Here is a 27,886-nt window from a genome sequence, read left to right as displayed (position 1 = left end):
TAATATGTGATGGTCAGAACGGTAGAGATCCAGTAAAATTCAGTTTAGATGAAGAATCATGTGAACTATGTTTTAAGTAAATATTTGCCCCTGTGGTGTCTTTCATCCCTGTTACGAGGAAGTGTGTTTAATTCTGGCCTAAACAAAACAATGTAGCACTTAGGGACAAAGATTACAATTAGAATGCTTGCACTGGAAGCTAGGATAGAGAACATTTCCATAGCTACCCTGACCTTCCCAGTGGTGCTGTGGTAGACAGGGAGGAATGTGACCCATACACTGCAGAACACAAGCATGCTGAAAGCCATGGACTTGGATTCATTAAATGTGTCAGGAATGTTCCTGGACAAGAAAGCCATGAGGTAACTACCCAAGACCATGACTCCCAGGTAGGCCAGAGCACAGTGGAAGGCAACAGCTGAGCCCTTGTTGCAAAGAATGATGATGTGTCCCTGTTCAGAGTGAGCATCCATGTAAATAAATGGAGGGGATGTTCCCAGTCATATGCCAGAGAGAAGTACTTGTATCAGAGTGCAAGCTGGTATGACACATTTAAAGACCTGTGATATCTGCAACCATCTGATCTTTCTTCCTGGAGCTGTAATCTTGAAGGCCATAACTACAGTGATGGTTTTGGCCAACACAGTGGATAGAGTCACAGTGAACAGAAGTCCAAACACGTTCTGTTGCAGGATACATGTGGCTGTGTGTGGAAGACCAAGGGAGAGCAATGGACAGAGGAAACAGAGGGTCAGAGTGATGAGCAGGATGTAACTGAGAGATCTGTTATTGGCCTTCACTACTGGAGTGTCTCTGTGGTTTACAAAGACCCCAATAACAAGAGCTGTGAGAGTAGAAAATCCAAGGGACACGAGTGTGAGTCCCTTCCCCAAGGGATCATCATAGGCCAGAAAGGTGACAGTTTTCTCCAGGCAGTTTGTCTTCTCTGCATTTGCATAATGAGTTTCTGGACAGTGCACACACTGATCCATACCTGGTGGAAATGAAGTTGATCATGAATGCATGGTCAAGTTTCCCTTTACCCTACTACATTTTATGCTTCAAATTCATTGGATTGTTATTACAACCATGTTGCCTTTTCACTTTTGGTATAGAGATATGAGTATTCTAAAGTGAATAATCATGCAAGGTAAGGTTTATACTCCTTTCGAAAAACCCCATGAAGAGTATCTTTTTCTGGAGAAAAGGGTATTTTTCAAATTATAAATTATAAATATATCACTGAGGAAACCATGCAGGAACTGAAGGCAGAATAAGGAGATAAGAACTGAAGCTGAGTCCACTGGGGTGTGGGGCTGCCTGCCCTGCCTCTACTATTTTCCCTGACCTGCTTTGTTATGTAGCTTATGATCACCTCCTCAGAGCTGCACCAACCCAGTGAGGCAGCGCAGCCCACAGCAACCACTAAACATGAGGATGTATAAAACTTTTTGCTACAGTCCAGCCCTTCAAAGGATTTTCAATTGTGGTTTTCTTTTATTACATAAATCTTGATTGTGTCAAATTGACAATGAAAACACCCATAAAATCTCATACCTAGAGCCGATTTATTTTAGTTGTATATTGAAGTATTCTTATTTTTTGCTTTTTACCTTTCTTTTATTTATATTTTGTAATACAGTTGAAGCATATATTTTCAAACTAGAAAATACCAAATTACATGGCAATAACTAATTCAATTTTTATGCCAGTTCTCAAAAATATTTCTAAATTTCCAATAGAAGATGCGAATTCAATTTTGAAATAGACATTTTTCATTGAATTTCTTAGTAAAATGATTTTTTAGTCTGGGATATATGACACAAATCCATTTTTATTTATAAATTTCTTTCAGTTTGAAAATATTTTCTTCTCATGTGATCTTGGTTGGAAACTACTAAATATGTGTTCAAAGCATTCCTTATCTTTCCCCAGCCCCTTTCATTTTTGATGGAAGGAAGTTCTCACAGGTGTTATAGTGAATATATGGATGTTTGAGAAAAGTTAGTAGGCCTTTTCTCTTTTAACTTCTTCTGGATTCTGTGATGAAATTAAGGGTAGAGTAGGGGATGTAAGTTCCTTTTCATATTGAGATAATTTCTTGGCTATTAGTTTACTGTTTTGAAAAACTTTTTGAAAGATTTTCAGGAAAACAACTACTTAAATAGTTAAATTTATGTTTTCTTTGTTTCTCCAGAATAGATTTTAAGAACTAAATCTTTTTGAATAAAACTCAGAGGCGAAAAATAAATGCTCCTAATATTATTTAATCACATATTTCTTGTCACAAATAACTTTCCGTATTTTTGTAAAAAGGCTTCATTTCAAAAACTATTTTAGTTTCACTTTTCCTTAAAAGATACAGAAACACTACATTTACTTCTTTTTACACTCAGCTCTACATTTGTGTATCTTTCTTATGCTTTCTTAAACTCTCCTGTCAAATAGTTAACATTTTCTCAATGTGACTATTCATGCTAATGTAACACTTTTAGAAATATCTGTTCTGCTCTGTTGTTAGATAATTTTTGTTGCTTTGTTATGCTAGCTTTTTATATTGTATCTTATAAACAATATTCATTAATTTATGGCAACTGATCTATAAGACAAAATTTATTTTGTATAAGGCTTATTGTTTGTCTTGAAATATATGTTTATTATATTTCCCTGTATTCAAATTCCTTTGATCAGGAATTTCTTTAACTTTTGACTGTTCAACATATATGTAGCTGTATTTTTAATCAATACAATCTGATACTGTGATGTAGGTCAAAACCTTTATTCTATTCCATCCCTCCAAATGTACATATCTCTAAAGTGTCTGAACTTCAGTGTGTAATAAAGGAAGCATTTTGGGGACACAGTTGAAGTGGTCCTTCCACAACCACATTAAATTCGTAAGTGAAATTTATATGTCTTCAATCTGCATACAGGAACTATAACCGAATTAACAGGCAATTAGGTAGTCTATATGTAGCAGAGAAATACCTTATATAAAATATTTTACAGTCAAATAATAGAAATTAATACATGAGGAAATATAATTATCCAAAATCTGCACCAGACTTCTATTCTCCCACTACATCTCTGCCCAGGTTCATCAAGCCTGTTGATCCAGAACCAAAACATTTAGATTTCTTTCCTTCTCTAAACATCCCTGCCCAAGAACTTTGTCAGGCATGGCTCTGAGGAGATCGTCCCTGCCAGATATAAAATTTTCTACAAAGTCTCCTGCCATCTTTTTAAGACCTGCTATTCCAGAACCATATAGCCCAAAAATATACACCAGGGGTCTGTCACACCAAGATCACGGTGGTTAGCCAAAATCCCAATATATATCATAACTGGAACATGCAGTGACTAAAACATGTAGATGGCTGTAGGAGTTCTCTAGTAGAGTTTTTTGGGTCACTTAGATAGACTATCATGCCATCTGCAAATAATGATAGTTTGACTTCTTCCTTTCCAATTTGTATCCCTTTGACCTCCTTATGTTGTCAAATGATTTATTGTTTTATTATTTAAAAAAATCTAGATGGCTAAAGGCATGAAACTAACTTAAACAACAAAATTCAAGAATATTATGACACCAACAGGGCAAACTTACTCTACAACAGCAAGCCCTGCAAATCTTAACACAACTGAACCACGGTGCCCTTAAATCCAGGCTTATGAAGATGATAGAGGCCGTTAAAGAGGAAAGAATAAAATGCTTAAAAAAGAAAAGGAAAACACAATCAGACAAATATAGGGCTTTACAGAGGAAACAAATAAATCTCTTAAAGTAATAGCAGAAACTACAGTTAACCAGGGAAGTAAGTAAAGCTGTTCGGGAAATGAAAGTGGAAATAGAAGCCAGAATGAAAATACAAACTGAGGGTAAACTGCAGATGGAAAACCTAAAGAAGCTTACAGAACAACAAATGCAAGTATCACCAATAAGATAAAAGGATGTAGGAGAGAATCTCAGGCACGCAAAAATAGATACTAGTACATCAGTAAAAGAAAATGTTAACGCTAAAATATCCCTGAAACAAAACAGCCAAGAAATCTGGAATACAAAGAAAACATGTAACCTTAGAATGATAGGAATATTAGAAGGTAAAGAATCCCAGAGCCCAGGGTGAGAAAGTATTTTCAACAAAATTATATTAGAAAAAATCACAATGTAAAGAGAGAAATACCTATAAACATAAAAGATGCTTGTGAAACACAAAATAGAGTGGGCCAGAAAAGTCCTCTCTCAACAAAATAATGAAAATACAGAATGCAGAGAACTAAGAAAGAATAAGCACTGAGGGAAAAGACCAGGTATCATTCCATGGCAGACCTGTTAGAATTGTGCCTTTTCAATAGATTCTCTAAAAACTGAAGGGCCTGGACAGATATCTTAAAACCTATCTGCCTGCACTCAGGAACTGAGCACCTGGGCAGCTTTTGTCTGCCAGCCCGCTGGGATCTGGAAGGTGTGGAAGGAGAGAAGCCCCACAGCCATATTTGCTGTCTGCAGAGACACAAAAAGATCACTAGGTACTGTAACACCCTGAGCTTTAGAATTCTGGTGGTGCAAACCGCCAGGGGTCTGCCTGCACTCAGGAACTGAGCACCTAGGCGGCTTTTGTCTGCCAGCCCGCCGGGCTCAGGGCCTGTGTCCTGCCCAGGAAGCTGTAGATGGAGAGAAGCCCCACGGCCAAACTCACCGTCTGCAGGGACACAAAAGGATCACTAGGTACTGTAACACCCTGAGCTTTAGATTTCTGGTGGTGTAAACCGCCAGGGGTCTGCCTGCACTCAAGAACTGAGCACCTAGGCGGCTTTTGTCTGCCAGCCCGCCAGGCTCTGGAAGCTGTGGAAGGAGAGAAGCCCCGCAGCCATATTTACTGTCTGCAGGGACACAGAGGGATCGCTAGGTACTGTGGTACTCTGAGTCTTAGATTTCTGGTGGTGCAAACTGCCAGGGGTCTGCCTGCACTCAGGAACTGAGCATCTGGGCGGCTTTTGTCTGCCAGCCCGCCGGGCTTGTGAAGCTGTGGAAGGAGAGAAGCCCCGCAGCCATATTTGCTGTCTGCAGGGACACAAAGGGATCACTAGGTGCCATAACACCCTGAGCCTTAGATCTCTGGTGGTACAAACCACCAGGAGTCTGCCTGCACTCAGGAACTGAGCACATATGCGGTTCATCTGCAAGCCAGTCCATTGTAGGACCTGCGTCCTATGTGAGAATCAACAGAGGGAGTGACCCACACAACAACTTCTTCCCTTCATTATAGAGCAGACAGAGAACACCTGGTTGACCTTGACAACCTAAGTATAGCATTGCTTGAGGCAAAATTGAGAAGGGCTCCAAAGGCACAAAAGAGGAAGCCAGCATATCAATAATCTGTGCCAGAAGAAACCCAGTCATCCAGTGTTGCAGAAATAACCTTAAAGATCCACAGTAGGTTGAAGCTCCAGCCAGTGACAATAAGACAATCTAACTCCTGGGAGAACCAGATGGCTAAAGGCAAATATAGGAACGTTACTAACAGAAACCAAGGCATTATGGCAACATCTGAACCCAATTCTCCAACATTAGCAAGTCCTGGATACCCCAACACACCAGAAAAACAAGATTTGGATTTAAAATCTCTGGTCATGATGCTAGTACAGGAACACAAGAAGGACATACTTAAAGAAATTCAGGAGAAAATAGATCAAAAATTAGAAGCCCTTACAATGGAAACACAAAAATCATTGAAAGAAATTCAGGAGAATACAAAAGCCAATAAGGAGGAAACGCAAAAATCACTTAAAGAAATACAGGAGAACCTTGATCAACAGGCAGAAGTCATGAAAGAGGAAACACAAAAATCGCTTAAAGAATTAGAGGAACAAACAAACAAGCAAATAACAGAACTGAGCAAAAATTTTCAGGATCTAAAAACAGAAGTAGAAACAACTAAGAAAGCACAAAGGGAGACAACTTTGGAGATAGAAAACCTTGGGAAGAAATCAGGGACCATAGATGCAAATATCAACAACATAATACAAGAGATAGAAGAAAGAATCTCAGATGCCGAAGATACCATAGAAACCATGGACTCAACAGTTAAAGAAAATGCAAAATGCAAAAAGCTTGTAACCCAAAATATCCAGGAAATCCAGGACACAATGAGAAAGCCAAATCTGAGGATCATAGGTATTGATGAGAGTGAAGATTTACAACTTAAAGGGCCAGCAAATATCTTCAACAAAATTATGGAAGAAAACTTCCCTAACCTAAAGAGAGAGATACCCATGAATATACAAGAAGCCTACAGAACTCCAAACAGACTGGACCAGAACAGAAGTATCTCCTGTCACATAATAATCAAAACCCCAAATGTACTAAACAAAGAAAGAATACTTAGGTCAGTAAGAGAAAAAGGGCAAATAACATATAAAGGAAGACCTATCAGAATTACACCAGATTTCTCACCAGAGACCATGAAAGCTAGAAGATCCTGGGCGGAGCTCATGCAGAATCTAAGAGAACACAAATGCCAGCCGAGACTACTATACCCAGTGAAACTCTCAATTACTATAGATGGAGAAACCAAGATATTCCACGACAAAACCAAATTTACACAATATCTTTCTACAAACCCAGCCCTACAAAGGTTAATAGGGGGAAAGCACCAGTACAATGAGGGAAACTATACCCTGGCAAGAGTAGGATATTAAGCTTCTTTCATCAAAACCAAAGAGGATAACCACACACATATAAAATTAAAAAAAAAATGTTAGGAAGCAATAACCACTACTCATTGATATCTCTTAACATCAATGGACTCAATTCCCCAAAAAAAGACATAGACTAGCAGACTGGTTACGTAAACAGGACCCTACATTTTGCTGCTTAAAGGAAACACACCTCAATGTCAAAGACAAAAACTACCTTAGAGTAAAAGGCTGGAAGGCAATTCTACAAGCAAATGGTCCCAGGAAACAATCCGGAGTTGCCATTCTAATTTCAGTTAAAATTGACTTTCAACCTAAAGTCATCAAAAGAGACATGGAAGGTCACTACTTGGTGGTCAAAGGAAAAATCCAACAAGAAGAACTCTCAATCCTGAACATCTATGCCCCAAATACAAGGGCGCCCTCATTCATAAAAGAAACTTTACTAACGCTCAAAGTACACATTGCACCTAACACAATAATTGTGGGTGACTTCAACACTCCAATTTCACAAATGGACCGATCAGGAAAACAGAAACTAAACAGGGAGACAATGAAACTAATTGAAGCCTTGAACCAATTGGAGTTAACAGATATATATAGAACTTTTTATCCCAAAGCAAAAGAATATACCTTTTTCTCAGCACCTCATGGTACCTTCTCCAAAATAGATCATATAGTTGGTCACAAGACAGACCTCAACAAAAATAAGAAGACTGAAATAATCCCATGCCTCCTATCAGATCACTATGGAGTAAAAGTGGTCTTTAGTAACAGTAAAAACAACAGAAAGCCTACATACACATGGAAACTGAATAATACTCTACTCAATGATACCTTGGTCAACGAAGAAATAAAGAAAGAAATCAAAGATTTCTTAGAATTTAATGAAAATGAAGGCACAACATACACAAATCTATGGGACACATTGAAAGCAGTGCTAAGTGGAAAACTCATAGCTTTGAGTGCCTTCAAAAAGAAATTTGAGAGAGCTTACACTAGAAGATTAAAGGAACAACTGAAAACCCTGGAACAAGAAGAAGCTAATTCACCCAGGAGGAGGAGAAGACAGGAAATCATCAAACTCAGGGCTGAAATCAATCAAGTAGAAACCAAGAGAACCATACAAAGAATCAACAAGACCAAAAGCTGGTTCTTTGAAAAAATCAACAAGATAGATAAACCCTTAGCCAGACTAACCAAAGGGCACAGAGAAAGTATCCAGATTAACAAAATTAGGAATGAAAACGGAGATATCACAACAGAAACCGAGGAAATTCAAAAAATCATCAGATCCTACTACAAAAACCTGTACTCAACACAACTGGAGAATCTGGAGAAAATGGACATTTTCTTAGACAGATACCAATTACCAAAATTAAACCAGGATCAAATAGACCATCTAAACAGACCCATAACCCCTAAAGAAATAGAAGGGGCCATAGATAGGCTTCCAACCAAAAAAAAGCACAGGACCAGATGGTTTCAGTGCAGAATTCTATCAGACCTTCAAAGAAGACTTAACACCAATACTCTTCAAACTCTTCCACCAAATAGAAACAGAGGGAACACTAACCAACTCCTTCTTCGAAGCCACTATTACACTGATACCAAAACCACACAAAGACCCAACTAAGAAAGAGAATTTCAGGCCAATTTCCCTTATGAATATCGATGCAAAAATACTAAATAAAATTCTTGCCCACAGAATCCAAGAACACATCAAAACGATCATCCACCATGATCAAGTAGGCTTCATCCCAGGGAAGCAGGGATGGTTCAATATATGGAAATCCATAAATGCTAACCACTACATAAACTCAAAGAAAAAAAACCACATGATCATTTCATTAGATGCTGAAAAAGCATTTGACAAAATTCAGCATCCTTTCATGCTAAAAGTCTTGGAAAGGACAGGAATTCAAGGCCCATATCTAAACATAGTAAAAGCAATATACAGCAAACCGGTAGCCAACATCAAACTAAATGGAGAGAAACTTGAAGCAATCCCACTAAAATCGGGGACTAGACAAGGCTGCCCCCTCTCTCCATATCTTTTCAATATAGTTCTTGAAGTCCTAGCTAGAGCAATTAGACAACAGAAGGAAGTCAAAGGGATACAAATTGGAAAGGAAGAAGTCAAATTATCACTATTTGCAGATGATATGATCGTATAGTTAAGTGACCCTAAAAACTCTACTAGAGAACTACTACAGCTGATAAACAACTTCAGCAAAGTGGCTGGCTACAAAATCAACGCAAGCAAATCAGTAGCCTTTATTTATTCAAAGGATAAGCAGACTAAGAAAGAAATTAGGGAAATGACCCCCTTCACCATAGCTACAAACAGCATAAAGTATCTTGGGGTGACTCTAACCAAACAAGTGAAAGACCTATATGACAAGAACTTCAGATCTCTGAAGAAGGAAATCGAAGATCTCAGAAAATGGAAAAACCTTCCATGCTCGTGGATTGGCAGGATTAATATAGTTAAAATGGCCATCTTGCCAAAGGCAATCTACAGATTCAATGCTATTCCCATAAAAATCCCAACACAGTTCTTCATAGAGCTAGAAAGAGCAATTCTCAAATTCATCTGGAATAACAAAAAAAAAAAAAAAAAAAAAAAAAAAAAAAAAAAAAAAAGAGGATAGCTAAAACTATTCTCAAAAGTAAAAGAACTTCAGGGGGATTCAATATCCCAGACTTTAAACTCTACTACAGAGCAATAGTGATAAAAACTGTATGGTATTGGTACAATATCAGGCAAGCGGAACAATGGAATAGGATTGAAGACCCAGAAATGAACCAATACACCTATAATCACTTGGTCTTCGACAAAGGGGCTGAAAGCATCCAGTGGAAAAAAGATAGTCTTTTCAACAAATGGTGCTGGTTCAATTGGAGGTCAGCATGCAGAAGAATGCACATTGATCCATTCTTATCTCCTTGTACCAAGCTCAACTCCAAATGGATCAAGGACCTCTACATAAAACCTGACACACTGAAACTAATTGAAAAAAAACTGGGGAAGACCCTGGAGGACATGGGAACAGGGGAAAAGTTCCTGAATAGAACACCAATAGCTTATGCTCTAAGATCAAGAATTGACAAATGGGACCTCATAAAACTACAAAGTTTCTGTAAGGCAAAGGACACCGTCAAAAGGACAAAAGGTCAACCAACAGACTGGGAAAGAATCTTCACCAACCCTAAATCCAACAGAGGGCTAATATCTAATATATACAAAGAACTCAAGAAAGTAGAACCCAGAGATCCAAATAACCCCATTAAAAAGTGGGGTACGGAGCTAAACAAAGAATTTTCACATGAAGAACTTCGGAGAGCTGAGAAACACCTTAAGAAACGTTCAACATCATTAATCATTAGGGAAATGCAAATCAAAACAACCCTGAGATTTCACCTTAGACCAGTCAGAATGGCTAAAGTCAAAAACTCAGGAGACAGCAGGTGTTGGCGAGGATGTGGAGAAAGAGGAACACTCCTCCACTGCTGGTGGGATTGCATGATGGTGCAACCACTTTGGAAATAAGTCTGGCAGTTCCTCAGAAAACTGGGCATGTCCTGAGGACCCTGTTATACCACTACTGGGCATATATCCAGAGGATTCTTCAGCATGCAATAAGGACACATGCTCCACTATGTTCATAGCAGCCCTATTTGTAGTAGGCAGAAGCTGGAAAGAACCTAGATGTCCTTCAACGGAGGAATGGATACAAAAAATGTGGTATATTTATACAATGGAGTACTATTCAGCCATTAGAAACAATGAATTCATGAAATTCTTAGACAAATGGATGGAGCTGGAGAGCATCATACTAAGTGAGGTAACCAAGTCTCAAAAGATCAATCATGGTATGCACTCACTGATAAGTGGATATTAGCCTAGAAACTTTGAATACCCAGGACATAATCCACAAATTAAATGATGTCCAAAAAGAATGGAGGAATGGGCCCTGGTTCTGGAAAGACTCAGTGCAAGAGTATAGGGGAATTCCAGAACAGGGAAGTGGGAAGGGGTAGATGGAAGAATAGGGGGACGGAAGAGGGCTTATGGGACTTGCGGGGAGTGGGGACCCAGAAAAGGGGAAATCATTTGCAATGTAAATAAAAATAAATAAAAAAAAAATCTATGAAAAATCACACATGCCAACCTAGAGTCCTATACCCAGAAAAACTGTCAATCAAAAAAGATGGAGTAAACAACCATAATTCAAGACAAGTCTGGATTTAAACAATATCTATCCAAAAATCCATTCCTACGACAAAATGCTAGAAGGAAAACTCCAACAGAAAGATGGTAGCTAATTTGAAGGAAACACAAGAAATAGGTAATTCCATACAAGGAAAATCAATTTAAACACACACAAACCCATATACACACAACACCAACATCAAATAATAGGGATAGACAAACACTGACCATTAATATTTCTCACCATCTATGGATTCAATTTCTCAATAAATGACACAGATTAACAGAACAAGTACAAAAACAGGAACTATCTGTATTGTCTGGTTTTGTGTGTCAACCTGACACAGGTTGGACTTACCACAGAGACAGGTGCTTCACTTGAGAAAATGGCTCCATGAGATCCAGCGGTGGGGATCAAATTCATCTGGAATAACAAAAAAAAAAAAAAAAAAAAAAAAAAAAAAAAAAAAAACAGGATAGCTAAAACTATTCTCAAAAGTAAAAGAACTTCAGGGGGATTCAACATTGAACATTTTCTCAATTAGTGATTACAGTGAAGGGCCCCTTGTCAGTGTTGCCATCCCTGGGCTGGTAGTCTTGCTTTCCATAAGAAAGCAGGCCAAGAAAGCCAGGGATGCTAGCCCAAAAGTAACATCCCTCCATGACCTCTGCATCACCTCCTGCTTCCAGACCTGCTTGAGTTCCAGCCCTGACATCCTTTAGTGATGAACAGCAGTGTGGAAGTGTAAGCTGAATAAACCCTTTCCTCCCCAACTTTCTTCGTGGTCATCATGTTTGTGCAGGAATAGAAACTCTGACTAAGATGCTTTCACTTTGCTGTATAAAACAAACATCTCAGCAATACCAATAGACATTACCTTAGAGTAAGTTCTGAAAAAAATTTCCAGGACAAAAAACCCTAGAAGTAAGCTGAAATAATCATTCTTATTAAAATAAACTTCCAACTAAAATTAATAAAAGGATATGGGAATGGATAATTCATACTCAGAAAAGGAAAAATCTACTAAGATGATATTTCAATTCTCAACATGCATACCTCTAGTTCAAAGGCCTAAACATTTGTAAATGAAACATTGATAAAGCTTGAACCACATGTCAAACTCTGAACATTACTAGTGGTTAATTTCAAAACCCTGTTTTCACCAACTGACATGTTATTTAGTCAGAAACTAAACAGAGAAATAACAAAACTTACAAACATTATGAATCAAATGAACTTAAAAGGCATCTAGAGAATATTTCACACAAACACAAAAGAATATACTGTCTTCTCAGCACCTGATGGATTCTTCCCCCCAAAATTTACCAGATAATCAGTCACAAAGCATCCTTCATGGATACAAGAAAATTGAAACATCATCTTTTCCGTTATGAGAGAACCTTGGAGGAAATTTGAACTTCAACAACAGAAATACCATGAAACCTAAACACTCATGAAAACTGAAGAACTCATTACTCAATGATCTCTGGATTAGGGGAGAAATAAAGAAATTTTTAGATTTCAATAAAAACAAATCACAGCAAACCCAAATTCTTGGGAAACAGTAAAAATAGTGCTAAGAGGAAGGATCATTGCACTGAGTGTCTTTATAAAGAATTTAATTTGAAAATTCTCAAAAGAGTAATTTAAACATATATGTGAGAGCTCTAGAAAAAGGAAATACCAGGAAGAGGAAGTAAGAAGAGGAAATAATCAAATCAGGGCTGAAATCAATCAGTTAGAGCAAAAGGAATAAAATTAATCAATGAAGACACGAACTAGTTCATCGAGAAAATCAATAAGATAGACAAAACCTCACCATATTAACTACATAGCAATCGTATCAAAATAAATAAAACCCACACTTGAGAATTCTTTGTTTAGCTCTGTACCCCATTGTTAATAGGTTTCTTTTGTTCTCTGGAATCTAACTTCTTAAATTCTTTGTGTATATTGGATATTAGCCCTCTACCGGATATCCGGTTGGTAAAGATCTTTTCTCACTTTGTTGGTTGCCATTGTGTTTGTTCTATTGACAGTGTCTTTTGTCTTACAGAAACTTTGTAGTTTTGTGAGGTGCCATTTGTCAATTCTTTATCTTAGAGCATAAGTCACTGGTGCTCTGTTCAGTAAATTTTCCCCTGTGCCCATGTGCTCGATTCTCTTCCCCACTTACTCTTCTATTAGTTTCAGTGTATCTGGTTTTATGTGGAGGTCCTTGATCCAATTGAACTTGAGCTTTGTACAAGGAGATAATAAACGATCAATTTGCATTCTTCTGCATGCTGACTACCAGTTAAACCATAACCATTTGATGAAACGGCTATCTTTTTCTCACTGGATGGTTTTAGCTACTTTGTCAAACATCAAGTGACCATAGGTGTGTTGTTTCATTTCTGGGTCTTCAATACCATTGCACTGATCTACCGGCATGTCATAGTACCAGTTTACCATTCACTTTTTAAACACTATTGCTCTGTAGTACAGTTTGAGGTCCAGGATGCTGGATTCCCACAGAAGTTCTTTTATTTTTGAGAATAGTTTTTACTATCCTGGGTTTTTTTTTGTTATGCCAGATGAATTTGAGAATTGCTCTTTCTAACTCTGAAAAATTGAGTTGGAATTTGGATGGGGATGGCATTTAATCTGTATATTGCTTTTGGCAAGATGGTCATTTTTACTATGTTAATCCTGCCAATCCACAAGCATGGGAGATCTTTCCATCTTCTGAGGTCTTCTTCAATTTCTTTCCTCAGTGACTTGAAGTTCTTGTCATACAGATCTTTGACTTGCTTGGTTAGAGTCACACCAAGATACTTTATATTGTTGGTGACTACTGTGAAGGATGTTATTTTTGTAATTTCTTTCTCTTGCTGAGAAACACCTAAAGAAATGTTCAACATCCTTAGTCATCAGGGAAATGCACATCAAAATAACCCTGAATTTCCACCTCACCCCAGTCAGAATGGCTAAGATCAAAAACTCAAGTGACAGCAGGTGCTGGAAAGGATGTGGAGAAAGAGAAACACCCCTCCCCTCCACTGCTGGTGGGACTGCAAGCTGGTACAACCACTCTGAAGGCAGTTTGGTGTTTCCTCAGAAAACCATATGGACACAGTATTATTGTCCATATTGGACATAGTATTACCTGATGATCCAGCGCTACCACTGCTGGGCATATACCCAGATGATTCTCCAACATGTAATAAGGACACATGCTACACTAAGTTTAAAGCAGCCAGAAGCTGGGTAGAACCTATATGTTCCTCAACATTGGAATGGATACAGAAAATATGGTACATTTACACAATGGAATACACTATTAAGGTATTAAAAGCAATGAATTTATTAATTTTGAAATTCTTAGGGAAATGAATGGAAGTAGAAGATATCATCCCAAGTGAGGTAACCCAATCACAAAAGAACACACATTGTATATGCTCACTGGTAAGTGAATATTAGCCTAGAAGCTCAGAATACCTAAGATACAATTCCCAGACCAAACAAAGCTCAAGAAGAAGGAAGACCAAAGTATGGATACTTTGGTCCTTCTTAGAAGGGGGCACAAAATGCCCATGGGAGGAGATAAAGAGACCAAGTGTGAGCAGAGCCTGAATAAAAGACCATCCAGAGACTGCCCCACAGAGAGATCAATCCCATATACAGTCACCAAACCCAATCACTATTGTGGATGCCAACAAGCACTTGCTGACAGTAGTCCGAAATAGCTGTCTCTTGAGAGGCTCTGCCAGTAGCAGACAAGTGTAGAGGTGGATGATCTCAGAAAACCACTGAACTGGTCATAAGGTCCCCAATGGAGGACCTAGAGAAAGGACCCAATGAGCTGAAGGAACTTGTAGTCCCATAGGAGAAACAACAATATGAACCAACCAGAACCCCCAGAGCTCCCAGGGACTAAACCACCAACCAAAGAGTAAACATGGAGGAACCCATGGTTCCAGTTTCGTATGTAGCAGAGGATGGCCTTGTTGGGCATCAAAGGGAGGAGAGTCCCTTGGTCCTGAGAAGATTCGATGGCTCAGTATAGGGGAATGCCAGGACAAGGAAGTATGAGTAGGTAGGTTGGTGAACAGGGGGAGGGGCGATGGAATAGGGCGTTTTCAGAGGGGAAATGAGGAAAGGGGATAACATTTGAAATGTAAGTAAAGAAAATATCTAAGCAAACATAAATAAATATATATAAATAAATAAAATCATAAATGAAAAAGGAGGCAAAAAATCAGACAAGAAAAAAAAAGTGTTAACTTATTGCAAAGCTTATACTCCACAAAACTGGAAAAGCTTAATGAACTGGCTGAATTTCTAAACAAGTTCCACACTTACTAAAGTTAAATCAAGATCAGGTATCCTATATAAATATTTCTAAAACTCTAAAAAAAAAAAAGAGAGAAGCAGTCATGAAATGTCTCTTGTCTATTAAAAATACCCTAGAAAATTGGAATACCCAAAACATAATCCACACATCAAATGATGTGCAAGAAGAATGTAGGAGTGGCCCCTAGTTCTGAAAACAGTCAGTGTAGCAGTATAGGGCAAAACCAGAACAGGGAATTGGGAAGGGGTGGATGGGAGAACGGGGGGTGGGGGGGGGAAAGGGGAAATCATTTGAAATGTAAATAAAAAATATATCAAATAAAAAAAAAATACCCAGGGCCAGGTGGTTTCATTTCAGAATTCTCCCAGACTTTTAAAGGAGAGCTAAAACCAATGCTTCATGGATCATTTCCCCAAATAGAAGCAGGAGCACCGCCAAACTCATTTTATGAATCCACCGTCAAACTGATACACAAATTTCACAGACTCAACAAAGAAAGATAATTTCGGACCTATTTCACTTTTGCATATTGATGCAGAAATACTAAAAAAAATCTATAAAAATCAAAACTCACAAACCAATTCCAAGAACACATCAAAAACATCATACACCATAACTCCGTAGGATTCATCCCTGAGATCCAAAGATTGTTCAATGCATGAAAATCCTTCTGCCTGATTCACCATATAAAAAAACTGAAGAAAAAAAAAACATAATGATCATCTCATTAAATGCTGAAAGAAACATTATGAGAATGTGATACCAATTCATTCACGAAAAGGAACCTTCTAGCTTGACAGAGCACTGGAAATCCCAACAAGCAGCAGAAAGAGTCAGATGCAGATATTTGCACCCAACCAATAGACAGAAACAGCTGACCCCTTTTGTTGAACTAGTGAAGGATGAAAGAAGCTGAGGAGAAGAGCGATCCTGTAGGAGGACCAGCAGTCTCAAGTAATCTGGACCTATGTGATCCTTCGATCACTGGACCACCAAACAGGCAGCATATACCAGCTCCCAATACACATACAGTAGAGGACTGATGGGTCAGTGTTATGAGATGATGCACCTAATCATCAAGAGACTGGAGACCTCAGAGAGTTTAGAGGTCAGGCAGGGTGCGGGTCTGGACCTCCATGTGGAGACAGAGGGTATGAAGGAAGTATGAGATGTTGAACAGTTGGTGAGTAGATGGGGGTGAATAAAATATGGAGTGTAAAAAATTAATTAAAATAAAGAAAATGTGACATCAATTTATTTTTAAAGTATTTGAAAAATCAGGGATATATGTCAAACATCTAAATTTTACACAACGAACATACAGAAAGCCTGTAGCTAATATCAAATTAAATGGACAGAAACTTAGCTAATTCCACTAAGATCAGGGACAAGACAATGTTGCCCACTCTCACTAATCTATTCAATACAGATGTTGAAGTTGTAGCTGGAACAGTCAGAGAACTAAAACAGATCAAGTGGCTACAAATTGGAAAGAAAGAAGTCAAAGTATTGCTTTTGACAAATGATATGATAATAAACATAAATAATTCCAAAAATTCTACCAGAGAACACCTACAACTGATGAACACTCCGGGAGTAGGGGACCAGAAAAGGGGAAATCATTGAAATGTAAATAAAAAATATATCGAATAAAATAAAAAAATTAATAAATAAAGAAAAAAGAAAAAATAATAAAAGAAATATTAAAAATCACAAAAAAGTGACTGAATACAAAATTAAGATTAAAAATGCCACATTCCTTCTTTACACAAATGATAAATGAGTTGAGAAAGAAATTAGGGAAACAGATTACTTTATAATATTTACAAATAATATAAATATCTTCATGAAATTCTAGTCATGCAACTGAAAACCTATAAGAAATTATCTTGAAATCACTGAAGAAAACATTGAGAAAGATAACAGAATATCGAAAGATCTCTCATGCCCTTGAAATCAAAATTAACATAATGTAAATGATTACCAAACCAAAAGTAATCTACGTATTCAATCCGATTCCCATCAAAATTACGATACAATTCTTTACAGACTTTGAAATAGTATTCTTAAATTTATATGGAAAAACAAAATCCCAGCATCACTAAGGGAATCTGAACTATAATAGAACTTTTGGAGGTAACCCCATCCTTGACTTTAAGTAATAGTAATAAAATCTGCATGATACTAGTCTAGGAACAAACAGATTGATCAATGGAATCAATCCTCAAAGCCACATGCGTACAGACACTTAAATTTCTGACAAAAACCCAAAATCATACAATCAGGAAAAAGGAAAGCATCTAAATAATAGTGGTGAGCTAATGGGATGTCTGATGTAGAGGAATGAAAATAGATGTATATCTATCACCCTGAACAAAACTTCAAGTGAAGTGGATCAAAGACGACAGCATAGACTCCAGAGAACCAGGTAATGCTATTAAAAATGGAATACAGAGCTAATAAAAGACTTTCCAAATAAGGAATCTCAAGTGACTTAGAAGCTCCTAATGAGGAAATGCAAATCAAAACAACCCTGAGATTTCATCTTACACCAGTCAGAATGGCTAAGATTAAAAGTACAGGAAACAGCAGGTGTTGGAGAGGGTGTGGAGAAAGAGGAACACTCCTCCACTGCTGGTGGAGTTGCAAATTGGTATGACCACTCTGGAAATCAGTCTGGCGGTTCCTCTGAAAACTGGGCACCTCACTTCCAGAAGATCCTGCTATACCACTCCTGGGCATATACCCAGAGGATTCCCCACCATGTAATAAGGATACATGCTCTACTATGTTCATAGCAGCCCTATTTATAATTGCCAGATGCTGGAAAGAACCCAGGTATCCCTCAACAGAAGAGTGGATGCAAAAAATGTGGTATATCTACAGAATAGAGTACTATTCAGCCATTAGAAACAATGAATTCATGAAATTCTTAGGCAAATGGATGGAGCTAGAGAACATCATACTAAGTGAGGTAACCCAGACTCAAAAGGTGAATCATGGTATGCACTCACTAATAAGTGGATATTAACCTAGAAAACTGGAATACCTCAAACATAATCCACACATCAAATGAGGAACAAGAAGAAAGGAGGAGTGGCTCCTTGTTCTGGAAAGACTCAGTGAAGCAGTACTCGGCAAAACCAGAACGGGGAAGTGGGAAAGGATGGGTGGGAGGACAGGGGAAGAGAAGGGGGCTTATGGGACTTTCAGGGAGTGGGGGGCTAGAAAAGGGGAAATCATTTGAAATGTAAATAAAAAGTTATATCGAATAAAAAAGAAAAAAAAAAAAAGAAAAAAGAAAGCTCCTAATGAATTGTTCAACATTCTTAGTCATCAGGGAAATGTAAATCAAAATGACCCTCAGATTCCACCACACACCCTTTAGCATAACTAAAATCAAACTCTCAGGTGACAGCAAATGCTGGTAAGGATGTGGAGAAAGAGGCAAACTCTTCTATTGCTGGTGGGAATGGAATCTGGTACAACCGCTCTTGAAATCAGTCTGATAGTTTCTCAGAAAAGTGTAAATAGTACTACCTGAGGATCCAGTTACACCACTCCTGGGCATATATCCAAAAGATGCTCCAATATGATTATATCAGCCTTTTTTATAATAGCCAGAACTTGAAACAATCCAGATGTCCATCAATGAAAGAATGGGTACAATACTTATCATACAAATGCACAATGGAGTGCTATTTAGCTATTAGAAATGGCAACTTTGAGTTTTGCATTCAAATGGATGGAAATAGAAAATACCATCCTTACTGAGGATGTCGAGCAGCAAAAGAACACAGAAACGTATGTACTACTCTCTCATAGTGATCTGGCTATTAGGCAAAAGGCTTGTAATACCCATGATACAATGGACAAACTATGACGATCAAGCTGAAAGAAGACCAAATTGTGGTTCCTTCAGTCCTACTTAGAGGATGGAAGAAAATAATAATGGGAGCTAGAGGGAGAAAATTGGTTTACAGAGCGGAGGATGAGGGGAAAAGAGGGGCAGGATACAATTCACAGACTAAATGAAGCTCAAGAAGAAGGAAGAACAAAATATGGATACTCTGGTCCTTCTTAGAAGGGGGAACTAAATACCCACAGGAGGAGATACAAAGTGTAGATCAGAGACTGCGGGAGAGATAATCCAGAGACTGCCCCACCTAGGGATCCATCTCATATACAGTTACAAAACCTGGAGACTATTGTGGATGCCAACAAGTGCTTGCTGATAGGAGCCTGATATAGCTGTGAGGATGGCCTTGTTGGACATCAAAGGGAGGAGAGGCCCTTGGTCCTGAGAAAGTTAGATGCCCCAGTATAGGGGAACCGCAAGACAGGGAAGTGAGAGTCCGTGGAATGGTGAGCAGGGGGAGGGGGATGAGTTAGGGGATTTTCGGGGTGAAACCAGGAAAGGGGACGACATTTGAAATGTAAATAAAGAATATAACTAATAAAAATAAAAGTGCTTGCTCAGAGGAGCCAGATACAGGTGTCTACTGACAGAGCCTGAGAAATACAGATGGGGATGCTCACAGCCAATCATTGGACTGAGCACAAGAATACCAATGGAGGAGTTAGACGAAGGCCTGCAGGAGCTGAAGGGGTTGCAACTCCATAGGAAGAACAGTATCAACCAACCAGAACACATGGAGAGAACCATGGGTACAGCTGCATATGCAACAGAAGATTATCTTATCTGGCATCAGTGGGAGGGGAGCCCTTTAGTCCTGTGGAGGGTGGATGACCCAGTGGTGGAGAATGCTAGGGCTCTGAAGTAGGAAGGTGTTGTGTGGGTGGGGGTGGCATCATCATAGAAGCAGGAGGGATGGGATTGGGGGTTTGCTGATGGCAAAACAGGAAGGGAGATAATATTTGAAATGTAAACAAATAAAACAAACAATAAAAAATTTTAAAGAAAGAGCATAGACTTAAAGATTTAGTTGCGAATCTGAAGTAATGTAATTGCCACGTAGTTCTCTTGTCTAATTTTTTTCCATTACTTAGTTTTGTCAGTGCGCCTTAGAGAGGATCCAAAACCCTCTGAGAGACTTGTCCTTCACCTGTCTCATTGGAAATCTCATTGTCTGGGCAAGGACTGCAATCAAAGCAACAGGTAGGCCTTCCCTCCAGGACAACTTTCCTGAATCCAGGGCTGCAGCTCTCACTGCAGACAGACCGAGGAATCTGAAAAATATTTAATACAAGATACAAAATGCTTAGCTCTTAATCAATGCCCAAATACATATTTTATAATAAAAGGTATATTAATTAAAATTTATATTTAAAAACGTACAAACTTGCTGTTTTACCCCACTTGGCTATTGAATGAAAAGTGGAAATGAAGTTTGGCCAGCAACAACCATCGCTTTCCTCCTCCTGAATGTGGACAGAATCTGCCAAGTTTCCTAAAATCACTGCTGTCCTGATTCCCTGCCATGATGAACTTCACCCTCCAACTGTGATGTTCTGAAGAGAATCCTACTTTCCTCGCATTGGTTTTGTTTCCATTTTTCCAAGATGAGACTTAAAAATTAAAGGACATCCTCTCAGTTTGTTGTGTGTCTGCCAAAGGCTTAAAAGCAAAGGCCCCCTGAAAACTGACTGTGACTGCCTTTCTAGTTGTTTTAGTTCCGGTTTCTATTGTGATCAATTGCATACCAAAAGCAAACTGAGGACAGACATGTTTCTCATCAAAGGAAATAAGGACAGGAGTTAAAGCAGGAAACTGGAAAATTAATAGAAATGAAGAACATGCAGTATTTCTGTTTACTATCCTGCTAATCATGGGTTTCTCACCCATGATTCTTAAACAACTAAGGACCACCTGACACCACTCCATTTTATGTGTCATTGTGAGGTTATTTTTTCACTAATTGTTTTATTAAGTTCACATACAGGATGCTGCTTCTCCTGGTCCACACCCTAACAGTCCTCCCCCTGCCCTGCTGTGCTGAGACGGTGTGGGCCCCCTGGATTTACTGCCACTCTGCCACATCATGTCTCTACAGGATTAGCTTCATACTCTCCCACTCTGGCCAAGGAAGGCAGCTAAGTTGTGGAGTGATTCCCACAGATAGCTTAAGGACAGCCCCCACTTCAGCTTTTTGGAACAAACATGGAGTTTGAGCTGCACATCTACTACATATTTTGAGGGTGTTGAGACTATGTCTATATCATGTATGGCCTTTGATTGGTGGATTATTTTGTCAGAGCCCCCAAGGTTTGAGGTTACTAGACTCTTGGTCTTCCTGTGCAGTTCCTAAACTATTCTGGGCCTCAATCCTTCCATAAGAGACCCTTAGCTCTGTCCAGTGTTAGGCTGCGGATCTCTTCATCTGTGTCTGTCTGCGGCTGGGTGAAGCATCTTGGAGGACACTTGTGCTAGGTCTTTTTCTGCAAGCATAACAAAATATGATTAACTGTTTCAGGGATTGAGTATTGCCCCAGGATGGATCTCAAATTGGGCCAATTATTGGATGGCCATTTTATCAATCTCTCTTCCATCCTTGCATTTCTTTTAAATAGGAGAAATTTTGGGTCAAAAGTTTTGTGTCTGTGTTGTTGTCCTTATCCCCCCAAGGCCGGACCAGCATGGCTATAGAAGTTGTTTGTCCTCTTCATGTTACACATCTCCACTGCTATTTTCTCAGCTATGGTCACATGAATTTTCTACTGGTACCCTTCCTGAAGCCATGTTTCTGACACTTCCATGTGATTCCCTCAAACCCTCCACTGATGGCAGCTACAGATTGCCTTTCATTTTTCTAACTCTCCCAACACCTGATACTGAGACCACCATTCCCTACCACCTTCTCTCTCACACCCAGTTCCTCCCTCACTCTACCCATTATGACTGATTCAAACTACTTCTAAATGAGATTCAAGTATCCTAGCTTCAGTATCCTGCTTTGTTTAGCTTCATTGGGTCTGTGAATTGAATCAGGGCTATCATGTACTTTATGACTAATGTCCTCTCAAGAGGGAGCAAATTCAGTGCATGCCTTTTGGGTCTGGGTTACCTCATTGAGGAGGATATTTTCTAGTTCCATCCATTTTCCTTGAAAATTTATAATGGCCGAGTGTTTTAATAGCTGAATAGTAGACCACTATGTGAAAGAAAGACATTTTCTGAATCTATTTTTCCATTGAGGCCTAACTGGGTTGTTTCCAGTTTCTGGCTATTATGTAAGGATGCTATAAAGATAGGAGAGCAAGGCCTTTCTGATATGGTACAGCAGTTTTGGGTATATGCCCAGAAGCAGTATATATATATATATATATATATATATATATATATATATATATATATATATATATATATATATCTTCATGTAGTACTACTTTCAGTTTTCTGAGAAAATGACAGATTGTTTTCCTGTGTGATTGTACAAGTTTGCAATCCCACCAGAAACAGAGGAGTGCTGCCCTTTCTCTATATCCTTACTACCATATGCTATCTCTTGAGCATTTCTTTTTATCTAAGCCATTTTGATTGGTGTAAGATGATTTCTCAGGGTCATTTTCACTTGCATTTCCCTGATGACTATGGTTGTTGAACATTTCTTTAACTGCTTCTAAGACATTCAAGGCTCCTCTTTTGAGAATTCTATATTTAGTTCTTTACCACATTTTAAAAATTTTGTTATTAGCTTTTCAAATTAAGGAATCTAATTTCTTGAGTTACTTATTATTTAGAATATTAGGCTTCTACTGAAAGTAAAGTTAATGAAGATCTTTTCACAGTCTATCACCTGCCATTTTTGTCCTATTGATAATGTCCTTTGCCTTATGGAAGCGTTTCAGGTTCAGTTATCAATAGTTTCATGATCCATTCAGGAAATTGTCTTCTCTGCCAATGGGTTCAAAGCTATTTCCCACTTTCTCTTCTATTAGACTCTGTGTATCTTGATATTATGTTAAGGCTTTTAATGCGCTTGGTCTTGGGTGTCTTCAGAGTGATAATATTGGTCTATTTGCATTCTTCTACAAGCATATATTCAGTAGGAGAGACATCATTTGTTGAAGATGCTTTTCTTTTTTTCCATTGTAAGGTTCAGCTTCTGTCAAAATCAAGTGTCCATAATGTACTACAGGGAACTGATTTCATTCCACCGATCAACTACTTTCATTTTATAAGAAACCATAAAGGTTTTATACCATTGCTCAGTATTACATTTTGAGGGCAAGGATGGTGATTTCTCCAGAAGTTCTTTTTTTGTTCAGGTTCATTTAGCTATCCTTGGTTTTTGTCTTTCCATATGAAATTGAGAATTGCTCTTTGAAGGTCTGTAAATAATTGTGTGAGAATTTTCATAGGAATTACACTGTATCTGTAGATTCCTTTATTAAATTTGTAAAATTTAGGTAACACTCTAAATTTCCAATTTTCACTAGGTTAATCAAATTCATCCATGAGGATGAAAGAGGTTTCCATCTTCTCACATCTTCTTCAATTTATTTCTTCAAGGTCTTGAATTTGTTTTCATACACGTCTTTGATTTCCTTGGTTAGAGTTACACCAAAATAGTTTACATTATTTGTGGTTATTATTGGTAAGGGTGTTTTTTTCACTAATTTCTTTCTAATCCCATTTTTTAATAAATTAGGGAAATATCTCCTATATTAATGGTCCCTCATACTACCAAGTTTTATGATAATACTTGACAGGTTTTCCTTGATGAAAGAAGTTCAGAAATACTATCTATACTAAGATTCCTCTTCTCAGAGAAGTTCAATTTATGTTATTTTGTAAAAAACTTTACCTTGGACTCTAGAAGTTAATGTAAACAGCCTGATATCTCTTTTGTTACAATGATGTTAGAAAGTAGTAATTGATAACCTTTCTTTAAAGGCCAAAATGATTAGATAATTCAAAAATGTTTAAAACACTTCCACAAGAATGATCGATCAGTAAAACTCTTAATAATAATAGTTATGAGTGTATTGATGGGGTAATTATTAACAACCAAGATTTACTACGTCAAGAAGCATATAAAATTTACTTAGAAACACACCTCTGTAAATCCCATGGGCCAGTTAATCATGTAGTCAGATATCATCAGCTGTTCCCCCTTGGAAGCACTAGGAACAAATGTTCCCACTTTCACCAACAGTGAAAGACCTGATGGAAAGTCCCAAATGTTGTTAATATCATACTCTGGATCAGCCTTCCTTTTCCAGTCCAGAACCACAGGGTCACCAACAGAGTTTTTGACTTGAATATTCTTCAGAAAAGGGTGAAGCTAAAAGATATGAGAAATCTTATGATGAAGTTGAAGTTATGGATTTATAATTTAATTATGAATAAGGAGTTATTTCCTGACAATAGTGTATGATGTTAACACTATTTTAAATAATTTTCTATGGGATTGAACACAACAAAAGAAAGCTTAGGAGAAAATAAATATAATTTTTTTCTTAATTATCAGTTTGCATAGAATATGCCAGGCCAAGAAGAGCCAAATGATCAAAGATAATACAGCAAACAAGTCACAACTTTTTATCCCTTTTCAAAAGATTGAAACTACTTCATTTCTATCACTATTATCTAATAGAATAAAATATAATTCCAAGAATCTATAAAATGCTACAAAAGACCCTATTACTTTGACATGGTTTAACGAAACTATCCTATTACTATTCCAAGTACTACCAAATATTCAAGGACTATGGAGTGAACGGATCTCAACTTCTTTGAAAAACTAGGTATATCCTTATATTTCCTGACATTTTCACAGCCTCAATGCTTAAGATGAGGTTATTTGAGTTTGGTGGATAATCAGGAGTTGGCTGATTTAGAGTACATACTTATTCTAATGGCATACAGGAGATTGTATATATTTTGTGTAAAATGAACTTGAAAACCTGGATTTTTTTCTTTTTTCTTTTTTCTTTTTGTTCTGGTTTATTTGCAAGACTCAGAACATGCATTTCAAAAAATCAAATGTTTTATAAACTTAGCAACATCGAATACAATGTCATTTTTCAAACTAGAAAGCATAGCCTAACATAAATTGGTAGCCATGATTTACATGTATGTTGACTTCTCTGAAACCCAGAGGTACACAGTTGTCCTGTATGCTTCACTGACTTAGAGAGTGCTTATTGTTCCTATGAATACAAAGACACAATATTTCCCTAGATCCAATGGCCTAATACCCCAAAGTTGCCTGACACATGCCTCTCAAGACAGCTTAACCAGGGTAACTCCAGGAGACCCAGCAGCTTGGCATTTGGATTTGGATTGCAGATGCAGTCACATGGACAACTATGACTACCCATCACAACTAACTATATGTCATGCTGTGAAACAACAAATTATTCTTACTTATCTAAAGTGTGGTATCCTCTAAACAACATTTTCATTGCCTTTACCCTCTAATCACCTTTTCTTGGCAATTCCCATTCTACTTTCTAAATCTACTCTAGAATTTAGATCTACATTTCCTTTTTATAGTTTTTGTATGCTTTTCAATGTAATTATTCAGTTCCATCCTGATTGCAGTTCCTCTTTTTAGACTAATCCATCTCACCACCCAACCCCCCTCAACTTCTCTGAGATGGTGGAGCATCCCCTGGGTATTCCCAACTCTAAGACATGAAGATTCTTCAGGGATCGGCACTTAATGAAAATCTTGGTTTTTCTACTGAGAAATTATCAAGACAAATATCTCTGCTAATTCTTTTTTTGTTTGCTTGGGGGTTTTTGGTTCTTTTTCAAGACAGGGTTTCTCTGTGTAGTCCTAGCTGTCCTGGAACTCACTATGTACACAAGGCTGGCCTCGAAATCAGAAATCTGCCTACTTCTGCCTCCCAATTGCTGGGATTACAGGCATGTGCCAACATGCCCAGCTATCTCGGCTATTTCTACAAAAAGAAAAATTAGTGTGTTGAACAGAATCTTCTACAGGCCATTCATCATATACATAGACATTGAACTATATTGATATCTAAGCACTGAAATATGCACTATGTCTTATAGGTTATTGAATGGAAAAATAATATAGCATTACTAGTTTGAGAGCTTTTAAAGCAACTGTGTCATGTTGGTGAATTTAAAATACAAAGAAAGGCACATTACCTGCCAGGGGGATAACAGAGTTCTATCACTATTTGCCTGTGGTTGAACTTGTATTTGATCGAGATTCTTCTCATGGAGACTGTGGGCTACTGCATACACAGCATTGTACACATTGTAACTCTCTTCAGTCATGACCATTTCAAAAAGACTCCCTGGCAACAATCCCAAAGATGCATTGGACAGACATTTTTCGATGATTTTAGGTACAGAAGGCAATCTTGAGCAATTGAAAAAAATTATCCAAAAGATAAGAAGAAAAGTATGTTCTGGGTACTTAACAGGATTGGCTTCCTACATAAATTTTGTGAAACCAACAATCTCCCCATGATGGGGTAAAAAAGTGAGAGCCCCATGGGATAAATGTAACACTGTATATGGATGAATACTTGGGCTAATCCAGTTTTTATTCATAACCCAGATTTTATTCATTGTGTACTTTCTATAGATATTTACTATTACAGTTAATAGTAAATTAATGGGTCCATAAATTACAATCACATCTGCTGATGACTCTAGAGTACGCATCTGATCATAGGTTAGCGGATGATATATTGATTCTCCCACAAACGATACTGTTTCCACAAAAGCTATGCAGGCTTTGTTCTTTTCCATCTCCATTCTAAAATCTGATAGAAACTGAGAACCTTTGTGGTCATCTGTGATGAGCAGTCCCACCCAGGTCCAGCTGAAATGAAGCATCAAAGAGGCAATACCACAGAACAGAGCTGTGTCTTTGGGGGCTACCTGGTACAGAGATGTAAACTGATTTGTGTCAATCTTTGCATGATCAAAAGGCCCAACAGTAAGCTGAAAGGAAATCAGTATTTTAAAAATGAGAACAATAAATGCCATTTAAATAGTCTTAGTCTTAAAAACCCGATTTAAGTTATAAAGTTGATACTCTGCTCAATAGTTCTTAATGTCACATCTCATCTCCTGAGTGTTTCCAGAAAAATTATTGAAAAGTATTAAAGTTTTAAATTGCCTTGTGTACTGTTCACCCTCCTTACTCTACATCAAAGTAAAAAATAACAGACTGTGTCCGTATTTCTCTTTGTATTTGCTCTTTAATGCCAATTAATCAAAATCTCTCCTTTTCATTTTGCAAACAGCTAATTCTGAGAAAAGAAAGCTGGCTTCCCACCACTCACATCATGTGCATTACCTGAGGAAATTTGTAAAGACCCAACAATGTCCCAATGATTTCAGATGATTTCCATGATATTCCAGTAAGTGTAGCAGCAGATTTCCACTTTTTTCTACAATTGTAATTAGGGATAAATATGCTCAAACCTGTGAGACAATAGAATACACTCTTCAGAATGTTCCTTTCAGCATCTGGGAGATTATATATCTCAAGTCCCAGAGACATGTTTGGTAAAACATAAGGGTTCAAGTTGATTTCATTGATGGCAAATAACATTGCCAAAACAAGTTGGTAGTTTTGTATATCCACCCTGCATAGAAGTATAACAGCATTCATATTGGGAACTTATAACTATTATACCTATAACTTTAGAACAATGGCTTTTATATTCTTAAAGCTTG

The 27,886-nt window shown here is 37.8% G+C and overlaps 1 pseudogene; it reads right to left on the bottom strand.

The window, feature by feature from the left end:
• Positions 1 to 65: 65 nt before the first annotated feature.
• On the bottom strand, positions 66 to 27,782 carry LOC127670640 (vomeronasal type-2 receptor 116-like; annotated as a pseudogene).
• Between the last annotated feature and the right edge of the window lie 104 nt (positions 27,783 to 27,886).

Source organism: Apodemus sylvaticus, chromosome 20, assembly GCF_947179515.1.
Source record: "Apodemus sylvaticus chromosome 20, mApoSyl1.1, whole genome shotgun sequence".
NCBI lineage: Eukaryota > Metazoa > Chordata > Mammalia > Rodentia > Muridae > Apodemus > Apodemus sylvaticus.
The sequence above is the reverse complement of the archived record's forward strand: the minus strand, read 5'-3'. Positions and strand labels throughout refer to the sequence as shown.